This window comes from Elephas maximus, chromosome 16 (genome assembly GCF_024166365.1).
Source record: "Elephas maximus indicus isolate mEleMax1 chromosome 16, mEleMax1 primary haplotype, whole genome shotgun sequence".
In the NCBI taxonomy this organism is placed as follows: Eukaryota; Metazoa; Chordata; class Mammalia; order Proboscidea; family Elephantidae; genus Elephas; species Elephas maximus.
In genome coordinates, this window is record NC_064834.1 from 47,292,520 (window position 1) to 47,308,938 (window position 16,419).

The 16,419-nt window shown below is 45.4% G+C and overlaps 1 protein-coding gene across 9 annotated transcripts in view; it reads right to left on the bottom strand.

Moving 5' to 3' along the window:
• SORBS1 (sorbin and SH3 domain containing 1) overlaps nt 1–14,080 on the bottom strand; it is a 248,800-nt gene extending 234,720 nt beyond the window's left edge. For 3 of the 9 annotated variants that reach the window (XM_049855960.1, XM_049855958.1, XM_049855956.1), the window contains exon 1: nt 13,937–14,056. The gene's annotated coding sequence lies outside the window, so the exon portion shown is untranslated. The other 6 variants (XM_049855953.1, XM_049855954.1, XM_049855961.1 and 3 more) reach the window with 5 other exon arrangements.
• Nucleotides 14,081–16,419: the final 2,339 nt, after the last annotated feature.

Here is a 16,419-nt window from a genome sequence, read left to right on the forward strand (position 1 = left end):
AGAAAAGACCAACATCCAACTGCTAAGTTAGCCAGGCTTCCTTCCGTCCCTTCTTCCCTCTTCTGGAACACTCCTCTGCTCCATGGGGGTGATGACATGTGTCTGTGACCCCATCCCTCCAAGATGGAGATGTAGTAAGGGGTCCTCTTCCCCACTGTGGGCTAAAGGAAACTCCAGAGAGCTGCCTCCACTCCCCCATGAGATGGACTGTTTGGGGACAAGCGAAAGGAGACTGTCCAGAGGTAGAGGTTGACCTGGAGGAAGGAGACAACAAAAGGGTCCTTGTTCAGAGTACTTGTGACCAGTATTGGGACTCAGAGGGCTTCATGAACATTCTGGCATTTTTACATGAGTTCATGTGACTGAAGCAGCCTCTGGCTTAGAAAGATTCAATTATGTGTCCCTCTCCAGGTTGTGGGTCAGTTCTACAAACAGCTTTACTTCGCAACATTCTTTTTCTGCTCCATTCCAGTGTGGAAATATCTTCTTGTTTCTACAAATAACTTCTATTTCCTTCTCATTCTCAATTACAGCAACTGTCATGGATTGAATTTTGTCCCCCAAAAAATATATGTATCAGTTTGACTAGGCCATGACTCCCAGTATTGTGTGACTGTCCACCATTTTGTCATCTGATGTGATTTTCCTGTGTGTTGCAAATCTTACCTCTGTGATGTTAATGAGGTGGGATAGGTGGCAGTTATGTTAATGAGGCAGGACTCAATCTACAAGATTGGGTTGTGTCTTCAGTCAATCTTTTTTGAGATATAAAAGAGAGAAGCAAGCAGAGAGACAGGAGGTCCTCATACCACCAAGAAAGTGGCGCCAGGAGCAGAGCGAGTCCTTTGGACTCAGGGTTCCTGCATGGAAAAGCTCCTAGTCCACGCGAAGACTGATGACAAGGACCTTCCTCCAGAGTCAACACAGAAAGCCCTCCCCTGGAGCTGATGCCCTGAATTTCGACTTCTAGCCTACTAGACTGTGAGAGAATAAACTTCTGCTTGTTAAAGCCATCCACTTGTGGCATTTCTGTTACAGCAGCACTAGATGACAGCAACCAACATTTATTGAGTACTTACTGTGTGTCGGAAACCCTGGTGGCCTAGTGGTTAAGTGCTACGGCTGCTAACCAAGGGGTTGGCAGTTTGAATCTGCCAGGCTCTCCTTGGAAACTCCGTGGGGCAGTTCTACCCTGTCCTATAAGGTCGCTATGAGTTGGAATCAACTTGACGGCACTGGGGTTTTTTTTTTGTTTTGGTACTATGTGTCAGACACAATTCTAAAAGACTAGCATTATTGGATCATCTAATCCCTCTTCGCAATCCTATGAGGTAGACGCTACTATTTTCTCCATTTTATAGGCAAAGAAACTGAGGAATGGAGCAGTTACTTGCCCTGGGACCCAAAGCTAGAAAATAACAGAGCCAGGATTTGAATCTAATTGGCCTCAGTGCAGAGACCACACTGTGGCCCCTATACTCCCTTCTCATTCTGGGGAGAGAACAGCCACACACAAAGACCAAAGTTCTGATCGTAGCTCAGTCACCAATAGGCCACATGACTTTAAGCAAATGGCTTCTCTGTGCCTCAGGTGCCTCAACTATGAAAAAAGGCTAATCAGAGCTGCCTCGTCCAGAAACACAGAATCTCAGCTTTTTAGTCTAGCATTGCCTAAGAGAAACTGCTGAGACAAGGGAAATGTTCTGTGTCTCTGCTGTCTAATAGTCTGATACCGCAGCCACTAGTCACACATGAGCTCTGGTAGCAAAGTGGATAAAGTGCTTGGCTGCTAATTGAAAGGTCAGCGGTTCAAACCTACCAGCCGCTCCAAGGCAGAAAGATGCAGCAGTCTGCTTCTGTAAAGATTTACAGCCTTGGAAACCCTATGGGGCAGTTCTACTTTGTCTTATAGGGTCACTATGAGTTGGAATTGGCTCTACGGCAGTGGGTTTTTTGTCACTTTGAAATGTGGTCAGTGTGACTGAGAAAATGAATTTTTAATTGTACTTAATTTTAGTTAATTTAAGTAGTCACGCATACCTCACTGTTGTTGTTGTTAGGTGCCGTTGAGTCGGTTCTGACTCACAGCGACTAGTATCTAGCATATAGGATACCGCAACTCTAGTATATAAGTTCCAAGAGGGCAGACGCCATTTTGCTCTTGTTCACCACTATATTCCCAGGGCCTAGCATAGAACCTGGTAATAGTTGGTGCTCAATAACTATTTGTTGAACAAATTAAAACCAAAGGACTTTTCAGATGCTCCAATACTACTGCAAGTTCCTGGGTAGTACGAACAGGTAAGAGCCTGGCTGCTAACGAAAGGCTGGTGGTACCCACCCAGGAGTACCTCAGAGGAAAGTCTGGCAATCTACTTCCGAAAATCCGTTGTTGAAGAACCTACGGGGCACAGTTCTACTCCGACACACATGCGCCACCATGGACAGAACTAACTCAATGGCAACTGGTTTGGTTTGGAGGCCCCAGGTGGGGCAAATGGTTAAGTACTTGCCTACTAACCAAAAGCATGGACAGTTTGAATCTAATAAGAGCCACCTAAGAAGAAAGGCCTGGAAATCTGCTTCGAAAAGAACACAGTCATTGACAACCCTATGGAGAACAGTTCTACTCTGGTACACATCACCTCATCATGATTTGGAATCAACTCAACAGCAATTGCTTGGGTTTTTTTTTTTATTTAACACTACTTCATCTACCACACAGGCATCAATCAATTCTTCAGGCTCCCTGGCCAATGGTCAGCTGGCCCTGGCTTGATAAGGAGCTCATGGTCTCCCAACGCAGTACACTGAGGAACAGCTCCCATGACGAAAAGTTCTTTCTTCCACTCAGCTCAATCTATCTCCTTGAAGTTTCTACTTACTAGTCCTGGCACATAAACTCACAGGTTTGGGAAAAAACAAAATAAGTTACAAAAAATACATTTTTAAACACTATAAGGAAGCATTACATCAGTAATTCATTGTCATAGTTAAGATGAATCTAATCTTAACTCGTAGCTGTGTAGGCCTTATGCAACAAATACATGAATGATCTGTCTGCAAGTAAACAATCCTCTAGAGTCATGGCTGTGGTCCAGAACTGCTATTTCCACTGACTTTAATACCGAAAACTTCAAGCCCCCAACTCCATATGTAAACCAGTGAGTGTGCGAGAGACAAGCTAGATTCCCAACAAGCTGGGCCTTGTTCTACAAGAGGGATCTGGGGATTCTGGCATGGCAATTCATGTTTCCTTGATGTATCCCTTCTATGTGGAAAAATCACACATTTACTATACACCTTCTATGTGCCAAGGGTGGTGGTAGACACAAGAGTACAAAGAAGACTACAACATGGTCCTCACTCCCAAGAGAGATAAAATTTTCCAATACTCGCTCTGTGCAAGGCACGTAACTAAGCTGAGGAGAAAGACATATAAAACAAACACAGTCAATTCCGTGTGACACACGCCCTAACAGACATATACATAAAACACTGAAACGATGCCAGTGTACAAATGAACCGGTTGTCTTAGAGGAGATATCTAGGATGACTCTAGCACCCTGCCTTGCACATAGTAGGTGCGCAGTGCACTGACCTGGATCAAACCTTGACCAATATCTCATTTTAAGGTGGAGGAAACCAAGGCCCAGGCAGTTTAAGTGACTTCTCAAGGTGACCCAGATAGTCAGTGATGGCGCTGGACATAGCACCAGGGCCTTATCCCTCACCAACTTAATAGTCTACAATGCAGTCTCAAGACTCTTCTTATCCTACATTGCAAGGGATAAGGGCAGGATCTGTTGCCTGTTATTATGATTATTTCAGAATAAACAATTTATTTTTTTACAACTGCGTGGTTGGGACTCTACTGAAATCTGACGACTAACTGTAGGTATATCATCTTAGAAACATACATTCAATCATTTCACAAACATGTCTTGGGAATATATCTATCAGGTACCAGTTTAGGGCTTACTTAAAGAGATGAAACAAACTTTTGTTCAAATCAGAGGGCTGAACACACATGTTTATCTCTGCTCTTTCCCAGAGCCCCACTAGAAGGACGGTAAAGGAATTTGTTTTTTTTAGTGGAAAGGAGAAAACGGCTGCCAAGATGTATCAGCAGAACTCTGGAATATGGGAAGACACGCAGTAGCTGATTTAGGTTTCTACTCTGTCTGCTCTGCGAAGTGCAGGCAGGGAAGGAAACCACTAAACAAAGTGACCGACTCCTCACAGAACCGGAGAAGGCTCCAGAATTGAAGGCACCAAGGGCTCTAAAAGGAGAAGCGGATAGGGCTAAAACAAGGATAACTGGTGAAAGCTGGTACAGGGAGCAGTTAGAACCCAGGTTCCCCCCTGCAGGCTGGGACAGGAGGTTCTCTGTTTAGGGAAGTTATACCAGAGACTCTGAATTCAGGGACATAAGACATAGAAGCAGAGAGGGAAAGAGGGAAGCAACTTTCTAAAACAGAGGGACTGAGTAAAGTCTGGATCCCCTTCCCCATTAAGGCTCTGAGAATGCAGGGCAACCATGATGTTACTTGTCCCCTAATCCCCAGGGCAAAATTCTTTCTAGGGAAACCCACCAGCCCAAGAGAAAAGATCTACAGGCACTGACATCTAGGTGTCCCAATGGAGAAAAGAGGGGCCCTCTCTGATGGATCATCCTACAATATTGATAATAAGCCCGCTCCTGGTCATACAGATACCCAATGAGCATTTTGGTGCCTACTCTTAAAATATAAATGGACAGTCAAGGATCAGCATACAAGAAATTGTGGCTCCTATATGAAATATATGAAATATAGAGCCCTCATGGTCTAGTGGTTAAGAGCTACAACTGCTAACCAAAAGGTCGGCAGTTTGAATCCTCCAGCCGCTCCTTAAAAATCCTATGGGACAGCTCTACTTTGTCCTATAGGGTCACTATGAGTTGGAATCAACTTGACAGCAATGGGTTTGGGTGTTTTGGTTTATATGAACTATGATAAACAAAGCACCCAGCAAAAGGGACTCCAAGGATACAAAGACAATGCAGGTAACAGAGGAAAACCTGAAGGGGGCACCTAATATAAGAGACTTTATTGTATCCATGAATCAAGAACAGGACATTATTTTAAAAAAAGAAAAGTGCACATTCAGAGAACTAGGGAGCTCTTAGAAGTAAAACATGCAAGTATGTTTCATTTAAAAATGTAACAGCAGAAATAAAAAATTCAAGAGAGTTAAATATAATGCAGATGGCGTTTCTCAAAAATTGAAACAAAAATAAAATAAAAGTTTTTTTTTTTTTAATTATAAACTCAGTTCAGGAAGGCCAGCACCCACCTAACAGAGTTCCAAAGCCAAAGCATAGCAAATGGAGGAAAGGAAGTTATCAAAGAAAAATATAAGAAAACTTCCTAGAACTGAAGAATATGACCCTTCAGATCAAGAGGGCCTACCAAGGACCCCAGCACAATAAGTAAAAAAGGCAAGGAAATTTCAAATACAGGGAAGAGAGATGATCCTACAAACTATGAGAGAAAAAAGCAGCCTACTTAAGAATCAGAATGGTATCCAAATTACTAACACCAATATTGGAGCCAAAAGACAGTGGAGCAATGCTTCCAAAATTCTAAGGCAAAATGGCTTTCAACCTAGAATTATAGTCCAGTTAAACCACCGAACAAGTGAGAGTATAGAATAAAATCATTTTTTAGACATGCAAGTTTGAAAAGATCAACTTCCATGTACTCTCTCTCAGAAACTCCTGGAGGAGTAAGTCAAGAAAGAAGAAACAGAGGATCCAAGCCAGGATGTGGTGAGGAAGTTCCCAGGATGACAGCATGCCACAGGCTGTCATGGGCCCAGAACAGAGCAGAGGGATGGAAGCCTCTGGGAGGGAAGTGACCAAGGGGAAAAACATGTAACCAAATACATAAAATGTTTTTAAAATGTTGTCATAGAATTTGGAAATTAGTAGTAAGTAAATAGAAAACTAAGTAAATAAAGGTGGCAATTATTAACTCAAAAACAGGTATACACGAAAGGAAATGTCATTATAGTACACTACATGGCTCCACCAATCAACAGTAGGATGTCAAGAGATGAGATCTAAAATTGAACAATCACGAAACAGCATTGTAAGCCAGTAACTTAAAAATAGGACAGTAACAAAGAGGGAAATAGCTAAAAGGGTTGGAAGCAACTGTGTTGGGCAGAATAATGGCTCCTCGAGTATATCCATAACCTAATTCCCAGAACCCGTGAACACGTTAGGTTATGTGACAAAGAGGAACTAAAGTTACAGATGGAATTAAGGTTGCTAATCATGTAATCTTAAAATAGGGAGATTATGTGAGTGGGTCCAATATAATTACAAAACCCGTCAAGTCAATTCCAACACATTGCAACCCTATAGGGGAGAGTAGAATTCCCACAAAGGATTTCCAAGGCTCTAAATCTTTATAGAAGCAGACTACCTCCTCTTTCTCCCTCAGAGCAGCTGGTGGATTCAAACCACTGACCTTTGGTTAGCAGCTGAGTGCTTAACCACTGCACCACCAGGGCTCCTATATATCCTCTCCTCACTTAACAACATGGTTAGGTTACAAAGACCAGGTCATGATGCAAAATCAGTGTTATGCGAAAATGGAGGATGACCATGTCAGACTGCAAAATGGAGGATGACTACATCATCACATAACTGACAAACTGCATTATTCCATAACTGTCAAACCACTCAGAACCATGGCCCAGCCAAGTTAACATGTAACCTTAACCATCAAAGCCAGCATTACTCTCTCCTCGCACCTCAGTATTCATTACTATTCGTTACTGCCATACACATGTCATTAATGCACAAAATAGTCCAACAGATTTTTTACTATTGTTGTAAATGCAAAACATCGAATAACAAGAAAGTCCCAAAGTAAGGAAGAGGTGTATAATCATTAAGGGTTCTTAAAAGTGGAAGAGGGAGGAAGAAGGGACACAGAGGGAGATGTGACTTCAAAAAGAGGTCAGAGTGATATAATGTGAGAAAGACTCAACTGGCAATTGCTGGCTTTGAAGATGCAGGAAGGGGCCAGAGACTAAGGAATGCAGGTGGCCTCTCAAAACTACAATCGGCAAGGAAACTGATTCTCCTTCGTGCTTTCCAGAAGGGAACAGAGCCTGCTGACACCTTACTTTTAGCCCAGTGAGACCCATTTCGGAGTTCTGGCTTACAGAACTATAAGATAAGAAATCTGCATTGTTTTAAACCACTACATTTGTGGCAATTTTTACTGCAACAATAGGAAACTAATTCGGTGACTGGTCACCAGGATGGGAAGAAGGGGTAATGCAGCCTTCTTCATAAGTCTTGTAATGCTTTTGATTTTTTTTTTTTTAAACTATATGTATGACAAATTTAATTTTAAGAGATGAAACACGGGCTCTCTCTTCCCAGATCTTAGGCTGGTGGGGGAGACAGACAAGGGAACCAACAGTAACAACAGGGGTAGAAGGGTGAACACAGGTACTCTGGGAAGACAGAGGAAAAGCATCTCTTTCAGATGTGATGTGAGGCTGAAAGGAGAAGCAGGAGTCAGTCAGGCAAAGGAGAAAAGGCCTTCTGGTGAGGAAACAGCAGGTGTCAAGTCCAGAAGCATCCAGTGTTGGGGAGAACCTGGACCTCTGGGGACGTGCGAGAGTTCAGAATGACTAGAACACCTAGAGTCTGACAAGAGAGAGAGGGAAAGGTTGGAGGGGTAGCTCCCAACACTGCAGGTCTGATGCCTGCCCTACTCCTGGCTTCTCCAGCTGGGTATGCAACCTGCTGTGCAAATTCAGGGCAGGACGGGGCAAGTGAAGGCCCAAAATGTACACAATATTTTCCTGGATATCCATCCATCCCACTCAAAAGTAAAGAATTTTAAATACTTTTATACGAAAACCAACACAGACATATTAGTATAGAGTAGAATACAAAAGCCAATGCATTTTTAACATAAAAACTGGAGACTTGAAGGACACTTCTTGTTTAGGAGGTCCAATTTGCACACTAAACTATCTGCTGGCCACTGGGTGTCAAAACTCAACCTTCTCTACAACTGATCAGAATCAGAAGAAAAAATTACGTAGCACATCTGGGACTTCACACCAGTAAGCTGCCAGGGGCTGCCCACCCTCCTTCTATCACACCACAAGACACCTCTTGGGTCCCACCCAACACTAATCAAGATGTTGATAAACATATCATCCTTTTCCAAAGGGGTTTAGATCCTGCTACTGCCAGTATAGGGTCTCTATGAGTCCGAATCAACTCCACGGCAATGGGTTTGGTTTTTTTTTTTTTTTTTTTTACACCCAGTTGGGTTCACTCAGCCTGGGGAAACAAAGGAAACCTATCACACTGAATTCTTCCAAGATGTTATTTACCTGGTCATGAGCCTGCCTGACTTCCCCACTCTAAGAATTTCCAGAATCGCTGATGTCATGGATTGAACTGTATCTCCCCAAAATATGTGTCAACTTGGTTAGGCCATGATTCCCAGTACTGTGTATTGCCCACCATTTTGTCATTGAATGAGATTTCCCTATGTGTTGTAAACCCTGTCACTGTGATGTAATGAAATGGATTAGTGGCAGTTATACTGATGAGATCTACAAGATTAGACAGTGTCTAAAGCCAATCTCTTTTGAGATATAAAAGAGAGAAGTGAGCAGAGAGACATGGGGACCTCTGACCACTAAGAAGGCAGCTCCAGGAGCAGAGCATGTCCTTTGGACCCAGGGTCCCTGTGCTGAGAAGCTCCTCGACCAGGGGAAGACAGATGACAAGGACTTTCCTCCAGGGCCAAAGAGAGAGAAAGCCTTCCCCTGGAGCTGACACCCTGAATTTGGACTTGTAGCCTACTCGACTGTGTGAATAAATTTCTCTTTGTTAAAGCCATTCACTTGTGGTATTTCTGTTATAGCAGCACTAGATGACTAAGACAACGGACAACAGCCCCCCTTCTACCAGTAGCACCCCCAACCTCCTATGGCACAGGCCTCTGTCAGAGAATACATTACAGATACTCTTTCCATGAAAGGAAGTCAACAAATAGGGCACATCTCTTGGGAGAGGGTGTCCCCTGTGGTCTACAATACAGGGGTGGAAACTTTTTCTATTGTTGGAGCTGTTTTTGTTGTAAAAACAATAATAACCACGACAGAGAGTTGGGAGCTTTTTGTTTTTGTATAAAGAGCCACTCCTGACCACAGCAAAGGGGGAGGAGGAAAAAAAAAAAATTAATGAAGGCCACACAGAAGTAAAAAGAAATTTAACTGGGTTTAGTTTGTTTGCCTCGTTGTTCTGTGTGTAAAACTCACACACACACATTCAAAAAGAATAAACTCAACTGGTTTTAAATTGAGAACACAGAATTTGAAACTTTAATAACACAATCAATATATTAAAATATACTACGAAGTTATATTATTGACGGTAAAAAAAAGAATGGGGGGAGGAGGGCAAGGAGAAAGATACAACAGGAGGAAAGCAAAAGAATAGAGCCTCTATACATTGTGGGGAAAGAAAGGTGGGAGACAGTCAGATCCAGGGACAGACATCCATGCCTAACCATCCACAAAAAAGGGAGCAGACACCCGCCCAAAGGCAAAACGAGAAGGCAAGAAGGGACAGGAAACCTGGACAAATGGACACGGGGAACCCTGGGTGGAAAGGGAAAGGGGACAGTGCTGACACATTGCGGGGACTGCAACCAACATCACAAAACAATTTGTGTACAAGTTTTTGAATGGGAAACAATTTGCATTGTAAACTTTCACCTAAAACACACACACAAAAAAAAAGGAGTTTAGCAACTATAAGAGTCCACAGAGATATTTCCGAGGGTCTGAAGCGTTAGCCAAAGTAAACTACACTTCACGGCCTGCTGTTGGCTTGGGCTACAGACTTCAAAGTATTACCACCTTTTATCCTTACCCCTGAATGGTTAATAATCTGGGTAACTGCTGGTTCACAGCTCTTTAATTGCTCATTGAAACATTCTAAGGCTTAAAAAGAATTTTTTTTTTTTTTTAAGGCTTAGCTCAGGTCAAAGACCAGAAGTTCCCTCCAAATGAACCAGAGTTCAGTAAGTCAGTCATCTCCAAATATCTCCTTTGAAGAAGGAATATATGAAACACTATCTCATAAAATGTACAAAGCACCACAGAAGAAAATGCTGCTCAAGGTAAAATGAAATTCAATGGATTTTTTTTTTTTTTTTTTAGTTTGCATTACAATAAAACTGAGGCTTCAGCAGAACTGGGTTCCACTTCAGCATTCCCCAGCATCACCACCAGCACACCTGACTTCCCACATGTTCAAGTTCCACACGCCCCAGAGGACCCAAAGGCCTCAGTTGGCCCTGAAACTAAGCCGTTGCCACCACACTGCAATCAACTGGAGATAGCCCAAGGAGACTCCAAGTTAGTCCCAGTCCAGGCTGGACCCTCAGTCCACCCCCCAACCCTTGTCAAAGCCAAGCCTCTCCTTACTTCCTTCACTCCAAGGGCCGCAGAAACTCTCTGTGATTTCACACTTGTTAAAGCCTCCCCACTCAGCTCCATCCCTTTCTCCTGCAAGGCTGGCCTTCCCCACCTGACCTGTCCCCAACCTCTACCTTCTTCCACTCCTATTTCTTCCTCACTTTTCTCTACTCCACCTTAGAATCACTTCTCTTAGAGGAACAGGGGGCTCAAGAGATATTCCTAGAATATAAGACCAAGAATCTATTCTCCTGGGTTCCTGTCCCAGTTGTTAGCCGCATGACCTTGGGCAAATCGCCAAAACCTTCTCCAATGAGGGAGGTTAAACTTGGATATCACAGAAGTCTCTTCCAATTCTAAAGTTCTAAATAGATAAACATTCACCTAACCAAACCAAAACCAAACCCAGTGCCGTCGAGTCGATTCCGACTCATAACATTCACCTGTATGACCATAAATAAAACAATGAGTTAAGCATGCATAGGAAGAGAGGGTGAATATACATAAACTTCCTTTCCTTGACATCCTGTTATCCTACCTTTATCTCCCCAGTCAACCAGCCATTCTGTGTACCTGCACCTAGCTCTGAATTATTTAACCAGTTGCCATATGGTCCATTTTTACTCATGGCAACCCCATGTGTGTCATAATAAACTGCGCTCCCTAGGGTTTTCAATGACTGATTTCTTGGAAGTAGATCACCAGGCCTCTCTTCCTAGGCACCTGTGGGTAGCCTCAAACCTCCAACTTTTTGATTAGTAGCACAATGTGTCAATTATTTGCACGACCCAGGGACTCCTTGAATTATTTCCATAGGGTAAAACTTCAAATTTCACAAATCAAGGAAAAGCAGCCTGAGTTCTGGAACTCTTCATTCATGCCATCGCTCAATAGTGTGAATTTAACATCAATTTCGCAAACAAAAAATAATCTAAAAATGCCATCACAAACTGTACTTGTGGATATAAGAACAGTAATGCTGTCAGGAATCCTGGAACTGTCCACTCAAGCCCCTCCACTTTACCAACAAGGACACACAGCCCAGAGACCAGAAGCCACTAGCCCAAAGGCAAAGAGAAGGTTGGTGGCCAAGACCAAAGTCACAGTCCTGCCTCCGGTGCAGAGCTCTTCCACCAGAGTTTTTTGAGACCATCCATTCCCTTTTTCATGGAGACAGGTGAAATTCTAAACTACAATGAACACCCTCCAGAGCAAAGCTATTTTCATGTATCAAGGAAGGGTCCAGAGTTAAGTTTGGTTGACCAGATGATTACCAATGCCACACAGTAACAACTTTCTATTCCAGACCCTAATCATTCATTTTTAATCATTCATTCTCTACAAAGAAAACCTGAGACTCTTCTATCTGTATTTTGGAGAGGGAAAAAGAGGGAAGGGCTGAACAGCTCTATGCTCGGTCTACAAGAAGCATTTGCTGGTCCTTTCGCATAACCCCTACCTCACCCACCAACATTCCCAATCCCTCCAAAAAAGTCCACAGAAACTCCCCAACTACAATAAAATGAAAGCAAGTGAGAGGAGGAAAGGGCCACCGGGCAGTGGGTGTTGTAAGGAAGCTGACAATACTCCCCCATCTCTTCACCCTGTGGGGTAGAAACCATTTCCCTTGAGTTGCTAATTTGTCATTAGGAAGCCACCTGGTGCTAGGTCATTTCAGGGCCCTCCATCTGAGAAATGTGCTCTCTGCAACCTCTGGAGAACTAACCCTTTCTTAACCATCTGCTCAACAGTGCCCAGGGCAGAGGTATCAACAGACCAGCCCTTCTCTGCCTTTCCCCTCAGGCCAAGAGGGTAACATCAGAGCTTAGCTGGCATGGAGCTATTTAAGGCAGCATCAAGAGGGTGGGGCAGAAAATTGCTGGCAGCATCCTCCTCCTCCACTCCTCTCCTCTCCCAGACACACACACACACACCCCTCTCATTCAGCAGACAGGCACCCAACTCACCTACATCTCCAAAGGCTTAGATCTGGAGTCCCGTTTGCTGTCACTAAGGCTGCTATTCCCCTCTGCTGCCCACCCTACCTTTAATCCACCCCCTTCTCGTCAATCACTATCAAGCTCCTTTCCAACCAAAAACACTGAATTGAACCTAAAGAGAAGCTCAAAAAACAAGGAAGGGAGTGAAGACAGGCAAGCCAGCCACCCCTGTCTTCCACTTAAAAAAAGGAAAAACGGTGCAAAAAGGGCGGGGGGGGGCGGTGTCAGAGGCCTGACATGCCAGGTAGATTCCATGATGTCTCTAAATGCACCTCCCTCCCTACTGACAGTGAGATCAATTCCGGCAATTTCAGCAGGTCGGCCCTGTGACAACAAGAGCATCCCAGCGCTCAGTGTTTTAAACAAAAATCCAAATGCTCAGCCAGGACATGCTGGGAAAACCCAGGGTCTGGATGAAACGAGCCGGGCTCAGTGGGATCCCTTCTGCTTTTATGTAGCAATGTAATAGCGTAATAAATTCTGTCTGCCTGAAGAAAGCATGCACTGTTGGATTTCAAAGCCATCCTACGACAGCGGATGCACGGGGATGCAGAATTCGACAGCACATTCCCCCATGAAGGAACAGAATGACTTCAAGCCTCTTTCCCTCCCTATCTGGAATGGCGTTCCCGCTTATCAAGGAAACCACGTCGGAAAGTGGCGACGTGGGAGCCGGGGATGCCCGGGGAATTCGGAGAAAGGAGTTGCTTTAGGTCCATCTCCCTGACGAGATGCCTTACAAACTGCTGTCAGCCACTCTGGGGGATGAAGGAGCATGGGCGGGATGGCAGGCACGGTGTCCCCGGACGCACACACGTACCAGCTCATTCAGGCGGGTCCTGGGCCCACGGGTCGTCCTTGCGCCCCTCCCGCCACCCTCTCCACCGAGGGATGCAGATGAATGAACACACCTGAGGTGCCTTCATCCCGCTGCTCGGTCTCTCCTTGGTCCTTAGGCTGCTGCAGAGGACTCCCTGCTCGGTAGTTTCACTTTACAGTGCAAACCCACCCGGGCTTTGATGTCTCCTCCACCCACCCATACTGCAGCCAGCCTGAAGCAGGAGGACGTTCTCTCCTAGCAGAGGCCCTGATCGCACGTACCACCTCCCCCTAAAAAATCCTGGGCTCTCTGGACACCCGCGCCCCAGAGAAGTTCCCTTGAAGGACTCGGGATCCACCAAGCAGGCAGGAAACGAGGCATGGCCGAGGGGGGGTGGGCCACCGCTTTCCCCAGGACCGCGGGAGGATGCTCTGGGGGAAGGGGTCCCCCAAGTCCCTCCAACAGCTGGCCCTTTAAACGCGCCTCCTCCGAGCGCTGAACAAAGGCGCCGCCCGCCGGGGCCGGGTCGGCGCACACCCCCGGCGTTGCCGCCGCCGACCAGCCGAGTGAGGCCGAGCGCGGCCGGCTGGCGCGGGCTTACCTTGCGGGTCGCCGGGCGGGCGGGCTGCGCGCGTCCTGCCCCACTCGCACTACACGCTGCAGTTGGCCCCGCTCTGTTTTTCTGGGACTCAGCGCTGACTTCACCGACTCTCCGCGGCCGGCCAATGGGCTGCGGCGGCCGCCCCCTCATTAGCATGCGTCTGGAACCGTCCACTCGGGCAGCGCCCATGCGGCGGGCGGTGCCAGTGGGCGGAGCCGGCCTGGGCAGTGACAGGAAGGGGCGTGTGCTCCAATGGGAGGCGCAGAAGCTCCCGGCCGCCCCGCCTCGCGGCATTGTGAGCCGCGCGCGCGAGCCCGCCGATCTCCGGCCGATAACGCGCGCGCGGACCGAGTAACCCTTTCTGTCCCGGCGGGGCCACGGGCTGGGCCAGAGGGGGCGGCCGCACGCCTTCTGGTCTTTGAGACTTTGCGCCCACGGGGAGCTTGGAAGGAACCTTAAGCATAAAAATGACAGCTAACGTGTCTTGAGTGCAAATAAATTATCTTCTGTGCCCCAGTTTGCTCATCTGTAAAATGGTGTAATAGTACCTACCATGCAACATTTCATTCTGTTATCCATGGGTCGCTATGAGTCGGAACAATAACAAAATGAGGATTAATACAGTCAATACATGTAAAGCATTTAGGTCAGTGCCTGACCATCATGCTACATAAATGTTCGCCAGCCAGAGTGCCTAATGCTTTCTAGATATTTTCTCATTTGACCCTCATAACGTCATAACTATTACTAATCCTTACGTTTCAAATGGGAAAACTGAGGTTTAAGTAAGTGGCTTGCAAGGTCACACAGCAAGCGGTGCTATCAGGATTTGAACCCAGGCTCTGAGATTTCATTCATGCTATACACATTTATTGAGGGGCTTATGGCAATTTTTTTTTTTTTTTTTTTTTTTATGGCAGGCCCTGTGCTGGACTCTGGGGTTACTGCCGAAAACAAAACAGGCGAGTTCCCTCCCCTCCTGAAACTTCCATTTTAATGAGGAACGCAAGCAAGTGAATAAGTTAACAAGATCATCTCTAATGTGAAAAGTGCAATGAATAAAATGCAAATCCAACACCCATCTGTCAGTTTGTCATACTGTGGTGCCTTGTGTGTCACTACGCTGGTGGAAGTTATGCCACCAGTATTTCAAATACCAGCAGGGTCATCCATGATGGATAAGTTTCAGAGGGGTTTCTAAGCTAAAAAAGACTAGGAAGAAAGGCCTGGTGATCTGATTCCAAAAATTAGCCAGCAAATCCCTATGGATCACAACAGAATATTTTTCAATATAATGCTGGAAGATGAGCCCCCTAGATTATTAGAAGGCACTCAAGATACAGTGGCTGCAACAATGGACTCAAGCATACCAACGATCATGAAGATGGTCCAGGACCAGGCATCATTTAGTTTTCCCGTACATGACTCAGAGCCGACTTGAGGGCAACTAAAAAAAACAATGTGAAAATGGAAGAGAGGACACTGTGATTGTCTGATTGGGTTCAGAGCTAGAGCAGGGGCTGTTACCTTACCCTACTCCAGTTCTCCTCAGTGTTACAGAAAAGGTAATAGACTCAGAGAGGGGAAAACGCTTGCCCCACGTCATAGAGCCAGCCAGTAGTAGCTCTGGAACTTGTTCCCTCTACACTCAGCTTCCCACATTGCCAGGACATCCCTGAAGGTAGGGCAGTTACTCCTTGGGATGAGCTCAACTGATTTTTTATTTTTGTCAGCTGCCTTGGCAAGCATCTTCAGCCACAGCACGTTCTGAGTTAACAGGCTGTGTGTGGCAAGGTAAAGACAGGCCTTGATGACTGCACAGGCGGATGGGAAGACACATCTGCAAAGCTCCTCAGACGTCAGTTAACAGTGACAGGTCTTTGCTGAGCACCTGCTGTCCTCTGCGGAGAAAAGAAAATAGATTTAGAAGACTTCTAGCAGCCTGGGAGCTTACTCTGTAAGAGTAAGAAGAAAGAAAGAGAAGGAGAGAAGAAACCACTAGAGAACTACTTGATTTAAGGAGCTCCCCACTCCACGCCTCCTTCCTCATGCATTTCATCCAGCTGCCTTGGAAAGAGCACTGGAGTAGGAGTCAGGCTTCCCAGGCTCTACTATTAGCTTACGCCACCATCTGGGACAAACAGTTCCCTCTGGGCCTACAAAGTAAGAAAATAGCTGACATTTATTGAGCAGGTCTAGCCTGCCATGTGCTGTACTGTTCTTATACTAAGTGCTTTACACGCATCACTCACTCACACCACACAACCACCCAGGAGGGACTACTCTTGCTATCTTGATGTTATGGAGGTGGAAGATAAAAGGTAAATAGACTAAGTAAGCTGCCTACCCGAAAATTTAGGGCAACACCGTTCAGAATAGTAAAAAAAAAAAAAAGTGAAAACAATTCAAATGTCCAATTTGAGTGCAATTGGTTAAGAAAAATGCAGTGCAATCATGGTGGAACACCAGTCAGGAAAATGAGG